This window comes from Hibiscus syriacus, unplaced genomic scaffold, assembly GCF_006381635.1.
Source record: "Hibiscus syriacus cultivar Baekdansim isolate YM2019G1 unplaced genomic scaffold, ASM638163v2 tig00117048_pilon, whole genome shotgun sequence".
Lineage (NCBI taxonomy): Eukaryota > Viridiplantae > Streptophyta > Magnoliopsida > Malvales > Malvaceae > Hibiscus > Hibiscus syriacus.
In genome coordinates this window covers 5016944-5041290 of record NW_024063538.1, presented here as the reverse complement: position 1 = coordinate 5041290, position 24347 = coordinate 5016944, and the positions used below count along the sequence as shown (strand labels likewise).

The 24347-nt window shown below is 30.5% G+C and overlaps 1 pseudogene; it reads left to right on the top strand.

Annotated features, from left to right (window-relative positions):
- Nucleotides 1–16853: 16853 nt before the first annotated feature.
- On the top strand, nucleotides 16854–17742 carry LOC120197481 (annotated as a pseudogene).
- The last annotated feature ends 6605 nt before the right edge of the window (nucleotides 17743–24347 follow it).

Genomic DNA, 24347 nt, shown 5'->3' with positions numbered 1-24347 from the left:
CTTTCGTCGTGAATCGTCGTTGTTCGTCGTTAATTTCAGTCAAAAGTATCGTCGTTATTAACTCGATTTCAGTTGGTTTTTCATCGATCCACGACGATCCGACCTTCCATTTTCGACACCTCCCACACCATCGTGTTCCTTGCATTGTTTCGAGTCCACCAGTGTTCTTCGTTTCTCCGTCGTCGCCAGTGCGTGGAGGGGTGAGAAAATCAAAGTTTTCGATGTTTCAGAATCGAGCTCTCCGCCGTTCAAAATTGTGAACCGAGCTCGGTAAGTGTCTCAAAATGCCTTAAAATAAATATTAGGAATTTTTTCGGGAATTTTCCGATACCGTATCACTGTTCATGCACCGCCACTATGTGTATGGGTGTTAATTTTGTAATTAATTTATGTTAGGTGTTATTTGTGTAAAAATGCGGGTGTTAGTTTTGTACATATTTGTAGAAGGTGGCTAATTTTGTAATTAATTTTGTTTAGGGTGATATTTGTGTAAAACGATCGACTATTGACCTTTCACCTGCGTTGGTCGTTGACCGCCGTTGACCACTATTGACCAGAACTTTGACCGGTGTTGACCAGGCGTTAAAAGACCTTTAACTTTGACCGAGTATACCTATTCTGACGTTTTTTGGTGTCTTGAATCCGTTTTTGCCGTTTCACCAAATTCGAACCCGGTAAGTTGGTTTTCACTGATTAATCACCTGATTCGATCCATTTTTCAAAATTAAGCCTCGTTTTTTATGAAATGTTTATTGTTATGTATTTGAAGAATTATTAAAAGTGAAATTAAAGATCGAAGGCATTCGAATGGAATTTTTATGGTCGATCAATATGGCATGAAAATTGAGGTAATACATTACTATCTCTTTATGCTTTATGGAACATGTTGATATTGGATAAATGCATGGACATATATATGATTGGTCTATTATGTATGTTTGATTATGGATGGATTCGAATCAAATACGGTTTAAGTGATAAATTAGTTCAGACTCTATTGAATTACAAGTTCAGTGATTGAGTGATAAAGAAATCAGTTCTGAAAATGTGAGTTATAATTTATCTATTTAAAGGTACTTGGATGATAAATTATGAGAATATTTTTGATTAAGTAAAATTACGAAAATACCCATATGTTGTAGAATGACAAGAATTATCCCTCGAAGTTGATTAATAATTCTGAAAAGACGTATTGATATGATAAAACTACAAATGTGCATAACAATTGCTAGTTATGTTGGAAAATTTGGATAATTGGTTTTAACCCTAAGAGGGTTTATGCAAGATATTAGAAGTTTGTTAAGAAATCATTTCAAGATCCGAGAATGTTCAGGTAAGCAATTAAGCATAGGATCTCTAAACTATATTTATTTTCGTTAAGAGTTAATACCGAAATTATCTGGTTAAGAAATTATGAAAATACCCTTGAAAGGTAAAAATAGTCTAAGTTGACTCTGAATGAGAAAACACTTTGAGGATTCGTACTTAACTCGATTAAGTACGGATTTGATTGTTAAGTTCCTTACATAGTGAAGAAGAATTCCTGATATTCCGTTTGTAAAATATGAAAAGGCACTTGACCCAAAAATATCCGAGTTATGAGTAAATACCTGAAGAACAATTTATCAAGGGTATTCTTTTGTCAAAATTATTAAATTGTTCGAATGGAGTGAAATAAATGATAAGTTTGAATTTAATAATAAGATCGGACAGAAAGAAATGATTGAAATACATTGGATCTGTAAAATAACCAGAATACCCCTGTAAAGGAAATGACACAAAAGTATCACCAAGCTCAGGAATGATGGGATATCCTCGAGCTCTGTAATGATTGGAATAAAACTGAACACCAAAATGACCAAACTACCCTTATGGCATATATTATGTAAATGTCTTGGATTAATTAAGGAATCCAAATAAGCATAGGTTTTGGGCTATCTTTAAAAATTATGGAACACAGCTTAAGTGAGTTGATCAATCTTAATGATATGTCAGTACCTGAACGACATAGTTATTACTTGAATGTGTGTTCATCTTTTCAAGTGTGCCTTGATGATAATTTTGGAAGTATTCTGCTCAGCTCAACTCTAGATCACATTCAGTACTAAGAATTTAATATTTTTTAGATAAATCAACCACAAAGACCAAATTAAATTGAACGGAAGTACATTATGTATCCGAAATTCAGAAACGTCTAGATTACCCTGGAAAAAACCCCAGAAGTAACTGGAATAGACTTGACTACTAAATGAATTAAGTAACCTCAAGGACTGGGGATTAAGTAAGTGATTTGGATGAGTCTGGAAACGCTAATGAACATACATGATGTAATGTTCTTATAGGTCATGAATTACAAATCAAGCACGTTAGCATTTCATGATATCGATGAAGCGTGGAAATGAAATAAAGAGCATTGGAATATTTGTTAGTTTCAGTAAGATTCATTCAGCGATGATTTCGAAGATGATCTATGGACAAGAATTTGGGTTATTAAAAAAATAAATACCCTGGAAGGTTAATGAATTGACAAGTTGATAAGTATTAGTTCTGGGAGTTATTCATCTGGAGTTGTTCGATAATCCGATTAATCGACATAGACTGTAAAGGTCCTTAACCTTCATTTCTTCCTTATCAGCTCAAGTCTCATTTTGAAAAACTGATGATTTTGTCAGTTAATAAACTCTTCCAATAATGATTCTAACTTCCAACATTCTATCAGTAAACTGAAGATCCATGTTTCTCTACCCGATAAGATTATTCAGTATCTCTGAATAATATCTAGAAACTCTAGTGTGTTCCCTAATCACATGAATGTTTTATCTAATTTCTGATTTGAATTTTATTCTGATTTCTGATTTTAATTATGTTCTGATTTCTGATCTGATTTCCGGCGTTGTGCTGGGGTTGTATGGTTCTAGGGAACTTACACATCATGTTGTTTTCGGTGGAAGGGATTACTATGGTTTTTGATAAATAAAAACATGTTTTAAAAAAGATTTGTATCTTTTCACTAGTTTTGAGGGAACACGCTAGATAACCTATTCTGATCTCCTGAACCTAGACATCCGAAATATTTCCATCTGAACTGAATACTATCTGTTACTACCTGAGATATCAATGGGATCTCAGCTCAGCCTAAAAATCTGTAAATATCTGAACAAATAAGAAAATATTTGTTTATATGTATCTGCAAGTTTTTCAGCATCATCTGGTAGTTCTGTGTTACTGAGCTTTCTGAAGCTCACTATATTACTCACCATTGCAAGTTAAAAGAATTGTACCAATGCAGCTATTGACATCAAAAATGAAGTTCTTCCGCCGTTGTTTGCAGAGTAGGTACATCTGATTAGGGGCATGTAATTGTATTTTATTTTAAATACGAGTCTGAAAATCTATTTTTTTTCTGAATACTGATAAATGATTTTATGAGTTTACATGTTCTGATAAAAAGTTTTAAATGTTTTGAGATTTTACAGTGGGTCGCTCCGGTGGCCTTAATGTGACACTCTAGATCGGATCGGGTTACCCGCATTAGTCGGGGGGGTTACAAGCTTCACAGAAGAGTAGACAATCCCAGACTTTTTATGCTAGCTCAAGTAGAGCTTATGGGGAAAGAAATCCATGTCAAACTTGTGGCAAATTGCACTGAGGAACCGGTATATTTGTCAGTGGAGCTTGCTTTTTATGTGGTGATATGGGTCACTTTGCTCAAAACTTCCTTAAAAAGTATGGTGATAATTTTGCACAATCTAAAAGATCAGTGGCATCCTCAAATAGAAACAGTGGAAGGGGTAGGTCCAAGGGACAAACAGACTCAATGCCAAGATAGAGACTCGAGAAGTGGCTAGAAATTACAACCTTAAGACCACTAAGGATCGAGATGACCCTGAAATCATAACAGGTATTTTCCATCTTTACGATGAACCCGTAATTGTTTTAGTTGATCTTGGTTCTATATATTCATACATTAGTACAAAGTTGGTTAGAGCTAGAGGAATTCTTATAGAACTAATAGTGAGTGAGATGATAGTGATAAATCATATGGGTCACAGTGTGAGAGTATCTAGAGTATGTAAAAATGTCCTATAAAGATCCAGGGGATGTGTTTTGCCCAATTTACGGGAATTGCCCTTCAATTAATTTGAAATTATTCTAGGCATGGATTGGTTATCTTCAAATCATGGATGGGTTGATTGTCGTAAGAAATGGTTGTTTTTAAAGAATGTCGAAGGTTAAGAAATTGTAGTAATCGGTGAAAGATTGAAATCCTTTTCGAATGTGATATCAGCTATTACTGCAAAGAAAATGATGTTGAAATGATGTATAGTTTTCCTTGCCAATGTGATAGATACTCGAGTTCCGAAAACGAAAGTAAATGATATTCCCACAGTTCAAGAATTTTTAGATGTATTTCCTGAGGAATTATCGGGACTGCCGCTAGATCGGGAGGTAGAATTTAGGATTGAGATACCGATGTCCATGGCTCCATATAGAATAGCTCCGACTGAACTGTGAGAATTGAAAGCCTAACTATAAGAATTACTAGATAAGGGGTTTGTAAGAGCTAGTTTTTCTCCTTAGGGAGCACCTGTTTTATTTGTGAAAAAGAAAGACGGGACTATGCGATTATGTATTAATTACCGTCAGTTGAATAAGCTCACCATAAAGAACAAATATCCTCTTCCGAGGATTGATGATTTGTTTGACCAATTGAAAGGAGCATCGGTGTTTTCTAAGATAGACTTAAGGTCAGGGTATCATCAGTTGAAGATCAAAGAAGACGATATTTCAAAAACAGTTTTTCGTACCCGATATGGGTATTATGAATTTATAGTGATGCCATTTGGATCAACTAATGCACCAACGGCATTCATGGACTTGATGAATCAAGTTTTCCAACCATACTTGGATCAGTTCGTGGTAGTGTTTATAGATGATATCCTGGTCTACTCCATGTCAAAGAAGGATCATGATACTCATCTTAGAGTGGTTCTTCAGTTACTTCGTGATAAGAAGTTATATGCTAAATTGTCCAAATGTGAGTTTTGGTTGTCTGGGATTTCCTTTCTTGGCCATATAGTGTCTGCAAAAGGTATTAGAGTGGACCCTAAGAAGATCCAAGCTATAGTATAATGGCAATCTCCAAAGAATATTGCGAAAGTTCAGAGTTTCTTAGGCCTAGCGGGTTATTATAGATGATTTGTGATGAATTTTTCCATGTATCAATGCTTAGGAGATACAGATCAGATCCCTCACATGTTATCACTCCAGAAGAGATAGAAATCCGACCGGATTTTGGCTAAGGCAACCAAGGAATTGCATATTAAAAAGATTTCGTTGGTCAAAGTGTTTTGGCGGAATCATAAGGTGTAAGAGGCTATCTGGGAAAGAGAATATGATATGAAGAAACAGTTTCCACATCTCTTTACTTCAGGTATTTCTTTAAAATTCGAGGATAAATTTTCTTAAGGGGGAGATTTGTAATACCCCACATAATAGGATAGTGATTAAATTGAAAGGAATTAAAATATGGAGGACTAATTGATTAATTGATAAAGATGAAAATGGGTGGAATAGTAGTCTAGACTAAATTGTAGTAAGGAAAGATTAAAAAGGGCATTTATGGGTATTTGGATATAAATGAATTTAAAATTCATTTATCATGGTATATATATATATATATATATATATTAGAGAAATAAAGAGAGGATGAAAAAGAAAGTCAAACACTCTCTTCTTCTTCCTCTATTACGTGAAAAAGCCCTTAACCCTAGCTAAAGGTAAGTTTTCAATCTAATGGTTTATTCCTTCAATTTTTGGTAGTTAATGAATCCTTGTATATATTGGAAGATTAATGAAGGTTTAGATGGATTAAAACAAGGAGATAAAGGAAATGAAAGAGATTTTAGAAAATGGGTTTATCATGATATGTTAATATATGAGGTTTGTTGAAGTTTGTTGGTAAAATTAACTTGTCATTAAGGTAAATGAAAGATTAAAGCATTGGTTGAGTGAAATAACAAATTAAAAATTGTGGTGTGATTCTTAGAACCAAATGCTCTTGAGGAATATTAGATGTTTTAAGTGGTTAAATGAAGGAAAGTTAGTAAGGTTAAGAATATAAGTGTTATATAGTATTGTTAGGGGTAAAGAAGATGAAAATTGGCCCAAAGTTGGGTAAATTTCGGGTGAAAACTGGAAAATCTGGGTAGGGGTATCGGTACCCTATAGAACAGTATCGATATATACAAAAACTAGGCTAAATTATATGAGAGGTATCGATATTGATTCAATCAGTATCGATACCCAAGCGATGTGGTATCGATACCATGGTAAGGGTATCAATACCAGTAAATATCGAATCTAATTTTGGTATCAATACCTAAGGGGGTTATCGGTACCATAGCATAGCGGTATCGATACCATAGTGAGGGTATCAATACCAGACTACATTGAAGCTAATTTTTGTATTGATATTGAAAGGGGGTATCGATGCCATAATAGGGTAGTATCGATACTGAAGGGCCAAAAATTGTAAATTGTGTTGATATTGCTGTAGAAAAGTTAATAATCAGTGTTTTGATTATTTTTCAAGATATAATTGTTAGAAAATACTACTAACAATTGATATTACTCATATTTAATGAACGTGGGATATATCGAAATCAAGCTCCTAAGTCGAGTAAGACGAAAGGCAAGGGCCAAGTTCCGTAGTAATCATCTTTATTTTTTGACTTTGAGCAAGGAAAGCCAGGTGAGTACATTTATTGTATGTAATTTGAATGAATATGATTAGAAATTATTATAATGTAATATTTATATGTTAATGTATTTTACTGAAATTATTATGTTTTATTCAATATATGGAATTGATGTTGTGAATGAGGTTTTAGAGTATGAACTGCTCTGAAATGAATGTAAAAGAATAATACATATGTGTAACATCTCAAATTATGGGTTAGTGACTAAATTGTAAAATTTCAGAATTTGGTGATTAAAGTAGAATAGTTCAATAGTTCAATGATTTATTTGGGAATATTTCTGGAAAATTGTTAGTAATTACCTAAGGAATTAAAGGGTAAAATGGTCAATTGACAAGAAAGACGTTTTCCCCTTATATGAATGAATCACGTGGGGGAAGAGTTATAATCTTCTTTCTCTTCTTCATCTTCTTCTTCCCGTGGAAGCTAGGCAAAGGTAAGAGGTCTTTGTTTTTTTGATTATTTGTTAATTTAAAGTTTGGGTTTTGATCATTATGATAACTAAGGAAACTTAAGTTATCTTAAAATCAAAAGATAAATAAGTTATGGGAGATTAAAGATTTGGAGTTTTTGATTGAAATCTTGAAATAGAGTTGATAAGTTGAATTTGAAGTTAAATTCGACTTGCTTAATTAAGAGATATGAAGTGATAGAATTGAAATTAGAACATGTTGAAAATTTGGTATGATTCTTAATTTTAAGAATCATAATGAGATATGGAAGATAAAGATGGTTTATATGGATATAAGTTGGTTTAAGTAATGGTAGTTGAGTTTAATGGTATGATAGGGGCTTAAAATAGAAGAATTGAGTGAAGAGTTGATGATTTTCGGGTTTAAATAGTAAAATTCTGGGTTTTACAGATTATGTTGAGGGAACAGATACCCCCTAAAAGAAAATGGAATTTTTGGTTCATTAAATTAGCTTAAGTTATTAACATCAAGTTTAAGGTTTAGGCTTCTGATAATTGTTTTGAAAACTATATTTATGTAGATACAGAGCCTAAACAAGTTCCGGAACAATCAAAGAATTAGGATCGGATCAAAGCAAGGCTAAGGTGAGTGTATACTAGTTGTAAATGATGTGTATGGAAATAAAACTTGCGATGAGTCTAATTCCAATATTTGATTTCATAAATATTTGAATGTTAGTATGTGTTTGATATGACTATTACGTATGCATGAATACATGAATAGATTCATAGATGTTATATGTTATTTGGTGTAATAAGCTATGTGAAAATGAATTAATGGAAAATATGAAATTAGTGTATAAGAAATATGATATAGTGATCATGTAAAAATAGGATAAAAACTATATGTCATTAATTCGTAGAATATATGAAATTATAATACAAGCTATGTGATATTGACATAAGTGATTGTCGGATTGTGTAAGATAGGACAGATGAATTCAATATAAGTGATTATGTAAACTGTGAGATAAGTATAAAGCATTGATATACGGGCTAGATGAAAGTATATACATGAATATAAGTACAAGTTTATATGTTTTTTATGTGTTATGTGAATAATATTAGCATATGTAAATAAGATGTGATCTACATGTTTACATGAACCATGAGAAATGATACATGTTATATGAAATGATACAGATGTTTATACATACATGTAATATGTGACTGAAGAAAGGTATAGGTGATCACAAGAGAAATGACATGACTACATGAACATATAAAACATAAGAATAATGCCCAAGGTATATAATACGAGAGCTATAGGTATAGTTGGCATGCCAAGAGTCGAGGGTTATACAGTGGTCCTTCGGGATAATACAGTGGTCCTTGGGATAATACAGTGGTCCTTCGGGACAATACAGTGGTCCTTCGGGACAAATTTCATATGCCACTCAGTGGGACTTATACGAGCTGTGGTGACAGCATAGTGCACAACCTCATGTACTCGAATACCTTGAGTTCTCGGTAATGTACATAAGCTAATAAAGAGGCAATGACAAATACAATATATAAGATGTATATGCTTGTGGTGATATGAAATGTATTATATGAATTACATGATGTTATGTGTATTATGATATACAGAAATGATAAGTACAAATCATATGATAATAAAGATTATGATAATGATGGTAGATGTACAGGTATGCATTTTGTTATATGAAATGTTTTATGGTTTCCATTATGTGTTTATATGCCTCACTAAGTCTATGACTTAGCGTGTGATTGTTTCACACGTAGGTTTGGAATGCAAAAAAGAGAAGTAAAGAGGAACAAGAAAGGTCAGTTCTCCTTACCGAAGATCAGATCAGAAATGTAGATCAAATTACATATTTTGTTAGAAAGAATTTAGTTGGCATGCAATAAAAAAAGGATTTGTATTGGATATGCTCTGATCGAGTTTTGGAATGTTTTAAACGTATATATGTAAATGATAAATGTATAATGATGAACGTTTTAAATTTATGAGTTTTATATATGTTTTACGGAAGTACTGTAGTAGCACTGTAGCAGTACTGTAGCAGGGTATCGGTTCCCTATAGCAGGGGAATCGGTTCCCCTATGACAATCTGGAAAATTTTAACATTCGGGTATTGTTCACGGTATTGTTCATACTGTTCACAGTAATGTTAATTATTGTTCATATGGTACTGTTCATACCGTATTTACTGTTCATAAATACGTTTTTGCCTCAAATTTTATAACAAACACAATTCAATAATATATGATCGTATTTCTTAAATAAGTTCAAATGTTTTGATATTTTGTAAGAATATCGTTTTTAAAAGTTAATGTGACATCTCGGACTCGTATCCGGGTCGGGTACGGGTTGGGGTGTTACAGTATAGGTGCATTATTGGCATGAAATGATGTCATAGCTGAAATGTATATGGGTACATTGTCAGCATAAAGGAATAATGCATATGGGTGCATTATTAGCATGAAAGGATGCCAGAGTTGAAACGCATATGGGTGCATTATCAACAGAAAAATATACTAGAGTTGAAATGTATATGGGTGCATTATCAACAGAAAAGTATGCTAGAATTGAAATGTATATGGGTACATTATCAACAGAAAAGTATACTATGGTTAAGATGTATATGAGTACATTATCAACATAAAAGTATATTATAGTTGAAATGCATATGGGTGCATTATCAACAGAAAATATGTTATAGTTTAAAATCCATAATGATGTATTATAACCATAAAAGGAGGTTACAAACGAAAAGAAAGAATCATGGCAAATGGTTATGATAAATGGGAAATAAAATATGTATGAACCCCAAAGGTTATTTATTATATCATGACTCACTAAGATATACTTATCATGTGTATTTTCACATGTGGGTAACAACAAATAATTATAAGGAGTGAAGTTGTAGTAGCAGACATCATCTACTAAGGTTGACTCGACAGTAACATTAGGACTTTAATAACCATTTTGGAACCTGTTTGGCATGTAATCAAATATAATAATAATATTTTGTATTATATTTAAGGAAACTGTATTTATGATGTTAATTATGTGGAATTAAGTTTACAACAAAATTTTCAAAGGATTTCCAAAACGAGTATATCGTATTTTAAGTAATGTGCAATTTGTATTCGTATACGTAACAGTATATAGAATATGGGTATTACATATACTATATAAATACTATAATATATGTTATATAATATACCATACAATAATATATATTATATAAAATAATATATAACATATAATATAGGGTATATTATGTATAAAAAAAAGAACTCGGACGAAAATGAGTGTCTACAGACACGACACATAGTATTAGTGACACGTGATATCATTCGGCTGGATGATTAAATTTATTTTAATTTATTATAAGTATGACTAAATTGAGAGAATATATAAATAATAGGGATCAAATATGTGATTATACCAAAATATTTAAAGACAATTAATTCGTGGTGAACACATCTTAATTAAATAAAAAATAATCATATATTATGTTTTTCGAAATGCGTGAAATTGAAATGCTTAATATATTGGCAGTGAATAATCGATGAGATTGAAAATAATTAATAGTTGAAAATTCCATTATCGGTTATCAAAATAAGATGAATTTTAATATTAAATAAATAATTATAGTATTATTCAATTAAAATGAATATAAATATCAAATTGAAAAATTAAAATGTTTTAATGGTAAACTTCTTGGTAAAAGCAGGCATCCTTAAATTTAAAAAATAAAAGTAATAAATGATCATTAAATTACATTAAAATAAGTTCTTTGATTATTAAAATTTTAAAAGTTATAAAATGTTGTTAATTTTATCAAATCGATATATTATGATCATTAGAGCTTATTAAGTTGTTACAAAAATTATATCTAAATTTATTAAAATTTATTATTATTTCATAACCTGCAATAATTAATAATAATTGATAAATTTAATAATTTTAAAAGTTTTAATGACAAAAAATCATTTCAATTTAATTTAAATGGATGTTTATATACTTTACCCTAAACTAAAATCATATGAATTAGATCACAAATATTTAATTCTAAGGTATATGTCAATCAAATTAAATAAAATATACAATTAAAACGTTATAATGACCTAATTGGTAAAGGTAGGCATCCTTAAATTAAAATCACAAATATTTAGGCGATTTTTACCGAAATATGAACCGTACAAGTAATAACCTGTCAAATACCCTTTCTTTTAATATTACCGATTTAGCACCCTTTCTGACAAGATTCACGCCTTTGCGAGGTTTTGTTCGAGCTGGCGCCACGTAAGGGAAGGTGCGGATCGTCATTCGCGTCTTAGCTGAACTTCTGACATATTCTAATAATCCGCGCCTTAGCATTTTAAAATTTTAAAAAAATAAAACTATAGGGACTGTCATCATAATTTAATATATATTAGTTTCATGAGTTGAAGAGCTTAATGGGGTTAGCTTATAGAGGCATATTAGAGCGTTTAGGTTATGTTTATTGACAACGTGAAATAAAAGTTAAAAGGTGTATTTCTTGGCAATGTGTTTATGTTATGTTTCTATGAGTTGCCTTCGATCATTTTCAATACATTTTTATTGCAATTATATACATATAAATATAATAAGTTGATAAATTATTATTTGTTCAATTTTTAAGTTACCTTAAATCAACCCAAAAAATAAAAGTGAAAAAATAATTGGAATTCAACCTTAAATCACCCGCGCTCAATTTTTGACCATATTCCTATGATGTTATCGAATGAAATGGTGGATTGAAAATCCTAGACCCTTCAAGTTTATCAATGCATGGATGTACAAAAATGGTTATTGGAACATTGTAAAACAATTTTTTTTCTTTAAATAGGTCCAACAACTCAGTGTTGACGATTAAATTAAACAGTCTGAAAGGTGCTTTAAAACATTGGAACATTAACTCTTGTGAAGATTTTGATAGCAAGGTGAAGATGCTTGAGAAGAAATTGAACAACTTAGAGGATTTGGGTAATAGATCAAACCTAGGAGAGTCTTACTAGGAAGAGTTGAGAGATAAAGTTGGAATTATGGGAAACTTTGAGAATGCAGGAAGAATTATGGAGAGAAAAGTCAGGTTGCAGTGGCTTAATTCGGGGATGTAAATACCAAGTTCTTTCATAATATAGTTAAAATAAGAGCCAAAAGAATGAAAATTCAGGGGTTATATTTTGATAATATGTGGATTAACGATCAGAAGAAATTAAGGTAGATAACTCTCGGGCACTTGAAGAAGCATTTTAGCTGTCCAAATAGATTCTGGAGGGGGAGTTTAATTTAAACTTCAAAGCATTGTCGTCTGAGGATGCGAAAAAATTAGAAGAACCTTTTTTCGAAGAAAGAGATTAGAGAAGCAATTTGGAGTTGCAAGGATTTAAAGGCTCTGGACCCGGATGGTTTTAATTTGAAATTCTACAAGTTTTACTGGGAAGAAGTGAATGAAGAATTATGTAAGACACTGGTTGTATAAGTGAATGAAGAATTATGTAAGACACTGGTTGTATTTTTTGATGCTACATCCATTGATTATCTCCTTCCTTGTAGCTTTTATTCCGAACAAGAGTGACCCTTTGAACATTTGTGATTATAGACATATTAGTCTTGTTGGGTTAATTTATAAGATTATTGTAAAATTCCTCTCAAGGAAGCTAAGATTTCCAGTATTGGAAGCTTGAATTCCAATTATTTTTTCACTTTTATTTTTTGGATTGATGTAAGGTAACTTAAAAATTAAAGAAATAATAATTTATCAACTTCTTATTACATTTATATATATATAATTGAAATAAAAATGTAATGAAAACGATCGAAGGCAACTCATAGAAACATAACCTAAACATATTGTCAAGAAATATACCTTTTAACTTTTATCCCACATTGTCAAGAAACATAACCTAAACGCTCCAATATACATATATATAAGCTAACTCCATTAAACTCTTCAACTCAAGGAACTAATATGTATTAAATTATGATGTTGGTTCCTATAATTTTTTTTTTAACTTTTTAAAGCATATTTTTTTAAAATGTTAAGGCGTAGATGACGATCCGTGCCTTCTCTTACGAGATGTCAGTTCGGACAAAACTCTGTGAAGGTGTGGATGGTGATTCGTGCCTTGTCAGAAAGGTTACTAGATCGATAATATTATGAGAAATGATGTCTGACAGGTAATTATTACCTGTACAGGTGATATTTCAATAAAATCTCTAAATATTTAATTGAAAGATATATATCAATCAAAACAAATAATTATTCAATTAAATGATAGACTTGCTAAATAGGACAAAATCCCCTAGACTGCGGGTTCAAACACAGAGTAATGCGTATCGCTTATGTTGTTCTTGCAATACGAGGAAACCGCGTACGCTAATGAAGTGATCTGTTTGTCGTTGTCAATTAAACGTAGATAAGTATTTCTTTCTGCCAACTAATTGATGTAGTAAAATAAAGTATTAGAGATAAGCTTAAAAGTTTAAATTCTAATGGATTAAAAGAATATTTTCATAAAAATTTCTATAAAATTCGATTTAAAATAATATATCTATTTAATTAAATAATCGTTTCTATACGTTGACACTTTATTTACTTGTAAATTTAGTAGACTATGAAATTAGCTGCGAGAAGATTCTACTTACAATATCTTTATTCAATTTTTTTATTCTCCTAATTATAAGGTTTTGTCTTAATCAATTTAAACGAACTCGTATCGTATAACTGATTTTATTGGATAAATCTTCCAACAAAAATCTTTTAAATAAAAAGATTAATATTATCCTTTAGAGGATTCGAATAGAATTACCTACCTTTTAAATAAAAAAGAAACACTATTGAACAAATTTAATCCCAAAGCATGTCAAATCAGGAATTCGTCAGCCATGTTTTGAGTCCCATCTTTAACGCGTTTGGGATATTGATTACTGATTAGCAGTCCAAGGTTAATTAGCTGTAAGCCAAGTATGATTATGAAAACTAAACTTTTCTAATCCTCCTGTCCCCATCACTCGACACAACTTGCAACGGTTCCTATAAGTTACAGGGTTAGAAGTCCATAAAAAAAATCAATAAGTGGGGTCAATATTTCAGTTCAGTCAAATTTATTATATTTTTTCCGAATAAATATGATATATTAACTTAAATCTATATACAGTTGAATTCCGTAAATAAAACTGTTTGAATCTATATTATCCTGAGGAAAACAATATTTGCTACGCCGCTGTTTGAATAATATAATATTTATTTATCGTAAACATGTTAAGCACCAGATGCATATGGTTTTCTACTTAGAACATTTGTACACCTATTATTTTGGAAAAAAATTAAATTAAATTTAATTGGTTAACGGAAGTAGGAAAAGTAAAGAATTTTATATACTCAAAATTTTTTAAAATAAAATATTATAATTTTAGACCTTTATTTTTTAATTTTTTTTAAATCCGCTAATGATATTAAGTAATTATGTTTGAAAGAAGTTTTTACTTTTGACAAATATTTCACCAAAACTAGTTTACTACTTTCACCATATGTGGATTGGTAAAGGCAGAGCAGATTAGTACAACCTAGGCTCATGGAAGGTTTGTTTGATGCACGTGCCTAACCAAAGCATATGGGACATAGACACATGCTTTATGTTCATTGAAATTCCCTGGTGCAATTTGCTCCTCTTCTCATATATATATATATATATATATATATATATATAATATATATATATATATATATATATATATATATATATATATATATATCTTTATCTTTATCTTTAGGAGTAAAGAATAAAGAAAGTGAAAAAAATAATTATAAATATATGAAAATTACAAATCGCACCTTTTATCTACATTCAAAAATTATTTTATATGAATAATTTGTTGATCCGATAAAATCAGGTACTAAATACTATTTAAATATTTAGATTTAAATTTTAGTATTATAAATAGAATAAGTAGGACCGAAAGGATCATTCTTAATTTCTCATAATAGACTTTTTTCAGACCTGTTCATCTGTAAGTGTGGTCTGTGATACCTCACAAAGCTCTAAAATTTAATCCCCACACTTCGATAAAAAAATCACAATTTTACTTATAAGAGCATTCAAGAATGACACTTTTTAAATAAATATCAAGATTATATAATTATTTTGTTGTATTATCTTAGTTTTATATGTTTGGATTTTTTTATTTTGTAAGATACAATCGTAAAATGATAAATTTTGATATTATATAATTTTATCTTATTATAAAATATTTTAGAGCTATCATTTTAAAAAATAGAACATAGTCTACAAATTTTTTTTAGAATGAACCTGACTTTTATAATATCTAATACAAATTAATTAATTAAATATCAATAATTATAAAAAGTATCTTTTTAAGTAGATGAAAATGTATATGTTCAACTTGTAAAGTAACCCATCTTATTTTATATGAAAAAAAAATCTATCTTCACCCTTCTTTATCTTGATAAGTATTAAAAAAATAAAAAGGCCATGTTGAGTTATGAGTTATGCCAAAAAGATCAGGTGATTGGGGGGGGGGGATCAACAGTGAATGGGATTTGATCATATCATATGGATTGCTTTGGTAATCATGGCAGTCCAAGATTAAGATTGACTCAATCATTTTCCCACTGCAACTTGGTGCATGGAATCTTTCCATGAGGGAACAACTTGCTAATTTTCTGCTTTTATGTTCAAACTCACTCACTTGATTGCCAATTTGGGTTCCAAACAAAACATACTAACTAGATTAGTTTTACAAAATTTTATCAAATTCGTTGATCTAACCAGATAAAATGTTAGATATTTTAAGTGAAGTTAGAGTTCAAAATCTGACGCTGTCAACGAAAAAAATCAGATTGAGAACATTGTTCTCATAATGAGAATTCAAGGTACTTAACTTAAACTAGTCCGTCAATAAATCAGATATCGATTATCATATTAAAAATATTTTTTAAATAGATGAAAAGAAGGTATAATTTTTTTCTTCTATTCTTTTGTTTTATAGTTCAGCAAGAGCATATATTCACATGAATAATCTGTTGGAATGTGACCTTAGATTTTGATGAGCAACGAAGTTTAATATTCCACAAATTTTTGTTTTTGCAACAAAAAAAATGGTTGTTCCTATATGTAATGGAGTAAGGGAAGGTAAGATAGTAGGCTGCCCCCAACACTAGGCTGAAAGCAGCTTCCGTAGGAGACCTCCAATTATGAAATGCCCTTCATGAGGCTCGATCTCACGACAAAAAAAATGGTTGTTCCTATATGTAATGGAGTAAGGGAAGGTAAGATAGTAGGCTGCCCCCAACACTAGGCTGAAAGCAGCTTCCGTAGGAGACCTCCAAATTATGAAATGCCCTTCATGAGGCTCGATCTCACGACCTCAATATTAAAAATCTTGTGCTCTACCAACTAAGATATTAATTGAATTCAGTCACCAATGCTATATTATTATAAGCTTATTAATTGAATTTGGTCACCAGTGCTATTAATTCAATAAGACCTAACTTTTGTGGGACCAAACCATGTTTTTTTTCCAAGTTGGATGACAGTAAATTGCCTCATATATCTGCCCATCGTCACTACAAAAGGTCCCTCTGCTCCCTCGTTCCCCAGCATCATTTTTTGCTCATTCAGGCATTTCCACAAACACCTTTTTCAAGAAAACAACCTCTTGTTTTTTTTTCTGTCATGGCCAGACCACAACAACGATATCGTGGTGTCCGACAAAGGCATTGGGGTTCTTGGGTGTCTGAAATTCGTCACCCTCTCTTGTAAGTTACATTTTAGTTTCGAAAATCATACCTGATTTTCAAAATTTTGGGATCGAATAATTGTGTCTACTAGCATATATTGTTAATAAATTCAAGAAAACCGTACTGAAAGGAGCAATTTGTTTTGCAGGAAGACTAGGATTTGGCTAGGAACATTCGAAACGATGGAAGATGCGGCCCGCGCCTACGATGAGGCGGCGAGGCTATGTGTGGACCGAGGGCTAGGACAAACTTCCCATACAACCCGATTGCACCTCGGTCATCATCATCCTCAAGCCTTCTCTCTGCTACTTTGACAGCTAAACTACATAAATGCTACTTGGCATCGCTCGAGATCACCAAGAAGCAGTCGGTTCCGGTGCCGAAAAACAAGGCATCCACTCCGCATTTCACCCGTATTAACCACACCGCGAAAGACGGGATGCCGGTGAAAGAGACGGAAGGGAGTTGGGTTTTGAAGAAGGGTCAAGTGGAAACCACAGAGAAGCAGTTGAAAGCACTTGAGGAGGATCATCGAGCAAATGATCGAGGAACTGCTAGACTATGGTTCCATGAACTCTGCAATGTGTAGACAACTCAAAACCACGCATTGGCTAATTTTAACTCATTCTTATTCAGCAATCGAATCTAGTAGGCGATGATGGTTAATGTACAGTAAGCTTCTGGTACTAGGATATTATTAAATCTGCTCTGTCCCAGTTATGGGTTCAGGGGATGAACCGATGAAGTGGGAATTTCCCTATTTTCTACTACTTTTTTTTTTGGGGGTTGGGGGGGGGGGTTTACGAGGTACCTAATATTGTGTAAAATCACTTACGATGCCAAAATTTTCACAAGCTAGCTGTCTAGAACTAGGCAGAGTCATCTGGCATTTCATAGTATTCACACCAATCTATGTTGGTCATTTCAAAGTATTCACACACCAATCCGTCTAGCTATACGGGGAATTATGTGTGAGTATTAATATACAATTAAGTAAAGATGATATCGGTTTTGTTATTAATTTTTTAATATTTTTGATAAAAAATTATATAAAACATTATTATTTTTACCGATTTTGTTATTATTGGGCGCTTTACCGATTTTATTAACATATCTGGTAAAACGTTACTTAAAACATTATTTTTTCTATTGATTTTGTTATTATTGAATACTTTACAAGAAATATTAAAACATATTAATGTTTTAGGTATAAATAATAATATTTTAAGTAATTTTTTAACTAAAATATATTAAAAAATAATAAAAAACCGATATCACATTTCTTTAGCAGAATATTAAGATCGTCGTAATGTAGAATTTTCTTAACATGTGCATGTAGCAATAAACCAGGAATTTGCGTGATGGCCGATTTTTTTATGGATCAAACTATCTATTTGATCTCTTATCTATTTCTTAGTTTCGCTTTAATCATCTAACTTTTTGTTCTTTTCAAATAAAACGTAGTTATCCGTTGTTTGAAAATTAACGATAATGCTGACACTTTAACATGATTTATTAATGTCATGTCATTATTAAAAAATAAAAAAAAAATTATAACGCAAGTAGTTCTGTTTACTTTTTAACGACAAGTGATCAAAACAGAAAAAAGTAACATTATATATAATTTTAAAATTTTAATAATTGGATGACCAAAACGAATCACGGGAATGAATGAGTGACTAAATACATAGTTTATTCTTTTTTATTAAGTTGAAGGTCTTAATTTGAGGTTTAATTCTAGTTTTAGTCCTTTTACTATGTTAGAAACTATGATTTAACCCTTTAATATTATTGGACATTCAGGGACGGAGTCATAGTTGAATATGAGGGGACAAGTTTAACTTTAAAATAAATAGGTCTTTAAAATTGAATAAACCATCAAATTTAAAGGAATTATAGTTTTTTCACTAATTTTAAGATCGAAAGGTCTTAAAGGGTCATTAAATCAAAAATTGGAGGTGAAGACATAATTTATTTTAAAATTGAAAGGGTCATAAAAATTAATTAAATTAGTAAAATTTGAGATTGACTAGAATTTAATTGTATGATTTCAAAAATAGTAATGACCTGAAAACGATTAAACCATTAAAGTTTAAGGAGGCAATTGCCCCTCCCACATGCCGTAATTTCGTCCCTGTTGCCCTTATTTGATGGCTTAATCGTTTTTAGGTCATTAATATTTTTGAAATAATGTCAATACGAATTTTCTGTATTTTCCTCTCAATTAAAAAATATATATAATTTTACTAAAAAATGGCATTACGAATTTTTTAAATTAAATTTGATGATCATACATGGGAAATGACCATCCAGCTCAGTTGGTAGAGCATAAGTTTCTTAACCTTGAGGTCGTGGGATCGAGTCCCACGGAGAGCATTTCATAATTCGGAGGACTCCTACGGAAGTTGCTATCAACCTGGTGTTGGGGGCAGCCTACTATCTTACCTCCCCTTACCCCATTACATATGGGAACAAGGATCAGCCAATTATTTAATGATCATACATGGTTTGGGAGCCCGTCAAGCCACTACCCACACTGAAGAGCATGTGCAGCAACAAAGGGGCACATCATTCCAGTGTTTAAAGATTAAATCTTTTGAGATTCCTAATTTTTTATTCATTGTCCATATTCAAATAGGGTAGAAAAATTATTTCCAAAAAACAGTATTTCTTATGATAAAAATAAAAAGATGAGTGAATTATTTAATGTCTTTGAGAAATCGCCTGAAAATACGACGTCATTTTTAAACTATATGCAATTAGAGTGTCAACTCTAATAAAGTAGTAAAGTAGAAAATATCGTATCTTCAGGATATCCTCCCAAAAAATCAAATAATTCACGTGTCTTTCTACGTAGTGGCGAAAGAAATGGAGTCTAATGGCATGGCCCCCAAAAAAATTGAAAAATTAAAGTTTAAACCTTTAAAATTTTAAATATTTAATTTAGTCCCACGATTTTTTTTATAAATTCATAATAATTTTTAAACTTTTTTAATATTCTTAATTTAATCCCTCCCACAATTTTCAGAAAATCTCATTAAACCTCTCAAAATCTCAAAAATTTTAGTTATACCCTTTTTTTTTGAAAAAGTGTAAATTGAACCCTTCAAATTTTTTGAAAATTCTAATTTAAACCTCTAAATATTTTAAAATTTTAAGTTGACCTTCCAAACTCTATTACCAAGTTACGCCACTACGTACTGGCACAGTAACGAATGCTTTTTTTCGAAAAATAAATTTCCAAAACACTCCAAATAAATTAAAATTTTCTCCAACACATTATCTAAGCTTGCTGTCATTAAAATATGATTTGATTATTTCAAATGTATATATACCATATTCCATTCTCGTCTCCCAAATTAACTAACTAGTTCTTATGATACGAAAACAACTTTGCTCTTTTTCACTCAGTACCATAAAGTTATTGTATTGAAATTAATATTGGTTGCCTTTGGTTTTTTTCTTTTCGGCGTCAAGTCTCACTCATGGAATTACATCGTTTCACCTGTTTGGAAATTGATTTTGTTCCCCACAAACCATAAAAAAAAGTATAAATAAATAAATATATAGTCCTACTTTTGATTCAGCAAAGGCGAGTTTGCCATCATGACGTAGTTTGAACTTTGTCACCAAAACGTAATTAGGATCGAATATCGAAAAAAACAAATTATTGAATTTTAAAAAGTATAAATTTATGAATCCTACCTTAATGTTTAAACAGATAATTGTTATTTTTAGAAGTCCTGAATTTAAGCACCAACGATTGCAGGATAATCGATTGTGATTTAAGTGGTTAATGAATTTTTATTATCTCTTGATGTATTGGGTTTAAACATGACCTTTAAGGGGTGTTTGGTTCTTGAAAAATATTATACCACGTTTGGTTCACGAGAAATATTATTATCATGGAATAATATTTTTTTCCAATAATAGCATATTTTGTTAAAAGGGTGAGAATATCATTACATCCAAGTTCTTAGGTAATGAACAATTGTCACTACTTTAAACATAATACGTTAGACTAATGAATTCTTTTTATAATGATCATTCTGAATTCTTATTTTTGTGTTTTATTTAAAATTATAAACATGATAATAATACACAAATAGTTTGAATTAATAAAATATTAGTAAATTTGAGTATTTAGAAATATTCTATATTTTTAATATTTAATATATTAATTATTTGTAATTTAATGAGGTGAAAATAAATATTATTGTAAAAATGTAATTATTTAAAATAGTATCTGACTTTGAGTTATTAAAATATGGATCTTATACATTGAAAATAATATCTTTGCTCACTCGAGATCATAATATTATTTTTTTCATATTATATTATATTTTATATAAATAAATATGATACTTATAAAAATTATTTAAAAATATAAGTTTAATATATTAATTATATGAATTATATATTAAATATATTTTTCTCAAAAGTTAGATAGTATAATGATTAAAATATTTTTTTTATAAATTTTCATTCAATTATTTATATTTTAATATTGAAGTTTAACTATTTTGTAAGAAAAAAAACATATAACACAAGAATAATTTGGTAAAATGCATCCAATAATTTTATTCTTCAAACAAAACAAAACAATATAATCTTACATTTCAGTAATGTTATTTCCAAAGATAAACTTACATTTTTGAACTAAACGTCCGGGATCGAATATATTTGTAATCATTGAAGTCAAAGATGCTTACATTATTGGGTTAGTTTTGGCTCTTACGACAAGTAATCGAATCATTTCCTTCGGTATATAACTCTAACCGCTACTCCTTTGATTTCTCAATCATCTCTTAAAACTTTAAAAGCTAATAGGGGTGTTCGGATCCAACCTGGTCCAAAAAATAACCGAAAATGATTTATAAAATCGATAATCGAAAAAAATCGAAATCGATTTAGTGTGTTTGGTTTTTTTTAAAAAATTGAACGGTTCGGGTTTGGTTTGGAAATCTAGAAACGATCCAAACCGAACCGAATCGATAGTCTCTTACAATGAATGACTATCTCCCTACGCAGAACGACACCGTTTCAAGTTCAATAAAAAATGAAAAATTTTGGTTCCTTCTACAAACTGCTGCTGAACTATTAATGTGAACAAACTTCACAAGCTTACATTGTTAAAATATATTCTCTTTGTAAGCTTCACAAACTTCACAAGCTTGCATTTATTAAAATATTTTTTTGCTTTGTTATACATATGTTTTTTTTTATGAAAAAAATCAAGAATTATTGAAAAATTAGAATTTAAAAACCGCACAAATCCAAACCGAATCAAGCCGCATTTAATTGGATCGGATCAGATTTTTTTAAAAACATCCAAACTGATTCAAACTGCAAATATTTATACTTTCGGATCGGATGAATTTTTAACCAAAAACCAATCCAAACCGACATCGAACACCCCTAATAGCTAAACTGGTTTTGCCCCATTGTTAACAAACATTAAGATGTTCAATTAATGAGCATATTTTTTTTTTTAAAAAAAAAGCAATGCCCTGGTCACAGATACCCGTTTGAAAATGTCTTGTCTAAACCAAGAAATTAATCAAAAGAAAGGTTGGAAAATAACAGGAGTTTGTGTTGTCTAAGAAATGGAATGATAAACCTTGTAAAAATGGAAAAGAGTTTACCAACTTTGTTGTCGGACAAACTCCCAGCGTAAAAGGGTTTCTCTTCTGAATATTGCAGCGCCTAGATGTGAAGAAAAAGTAGCCAAACCCATTCATGGTGCAAAGAATCTCATGTTGGGAAGAGACAATCATAATCATATGGCTATATTACCCTTTAAAAAAGGAAAATTATTCGACACGCTATCTATACAGTCTTATCTATTTTAACTCAAAATCCTAACACTAAAAGTATATATTCTAAACCCTAAATTTTAAATCCTAACCGTCTAAACCCTACACTTTAAAATTATTTGTACACGGGAATTTTCGTCGTTATTTTATTTTCAATACGTTGAATCAAATGATCCAAAAGGCTAAACACTTTTGTTTTTTTTGATGTAGGAGTGTTATCTTTGAGTTTTATCCACTTTTGATCACTGATTTCAAAATACAGAAGATATAGTCACTTATGTTTTTTTAAACAAGATTTGGTCACCCCGAGCTAATTGTCGTTAACAACAGTTAAATATTTTGATATACACACATTTAGTCTACGTTATTTACATATTCTCTCAACTTAGTCATAATTTTAATAAATTAAAATAAATTATATATTTTTAAATGAAAATAAAATATTATTAAATTAAGTTAATAGTAAAATATATTTAAGAAGTTAAATAAAAATATTTTAAGTTAATATATATAAAATATATTATATATATTCGGGTCACGGGTACCCATTTAATAATTTTTTTTATTTTTTCTTTGAATATTATTTAAAAAAGGTATAAAAAATTCTAAAATTTAAAAGTCTATAATATATAATCCACACATAAAGTTTAAAAATTCAAATTACATAATTGAAATAAATTTATTAAATATTAATAAAGAAATATAATTAAATTTCAAGTATTTTTGAAGAAATAAATATTTAAAAATAATTAGAAGTTAATGTGAAATAATTTAAAAGTTAGAATTTAGACGTTATGGTTTCAAAATTTAAGAATTAGGATTTTAAAATGTTAGAGCGAAATAATTTGAGGATTATGAAAAAAAATATAAATAAAAATGAAAAATGAAAAATATATAATAATCGGGTATCAGGTCGGAGGGTACCGGTTAACCAACATTTTGTTACCCATGCTCGACCTAGAAACCCTGTTGGGTATCCGACCCAAAAATCAGTATTTTTATTATAAATACCCAATATTTTTAACTGGGTCAGCGGGTTGATGGGCCAGTTCAATCGGGTCGGATATTTGAATAACCTTACTGGCATGACATGTGGCGTCGTTCGATTGGAGATTAAATTTATTTTAATTTATTAAAAGTATGACTAAACTGAGAGAATATGTAATAGCAGAGACCAAATGTATTATATAAAAATATTTAAATGTTGTTAATTCCACTTATGTTCATGTTCTCCATTTCCCTCTTCACATGGTTAATCATGCGATTTCGTAGAGTACATGCACATGGTTTAGGTCCTAACTACTATTTTTTCTCAACTTCGTTAGAAAGACAAGACATAGATGAAGTCGTTTTTACCCAAAAATTACCCTAATAATAAATAATTATCTATCAGATATCATTTCTCCAAATATTACTGATCTAGTACCCTTTTTGATATAGTGACAATAAAGCGCATATGGGATTTCGTCCGAGTTGACGCCACGTAGAAAAGCACAGATCATGAAGCGCGCACTCGCGGGGGTTTTCTGACATG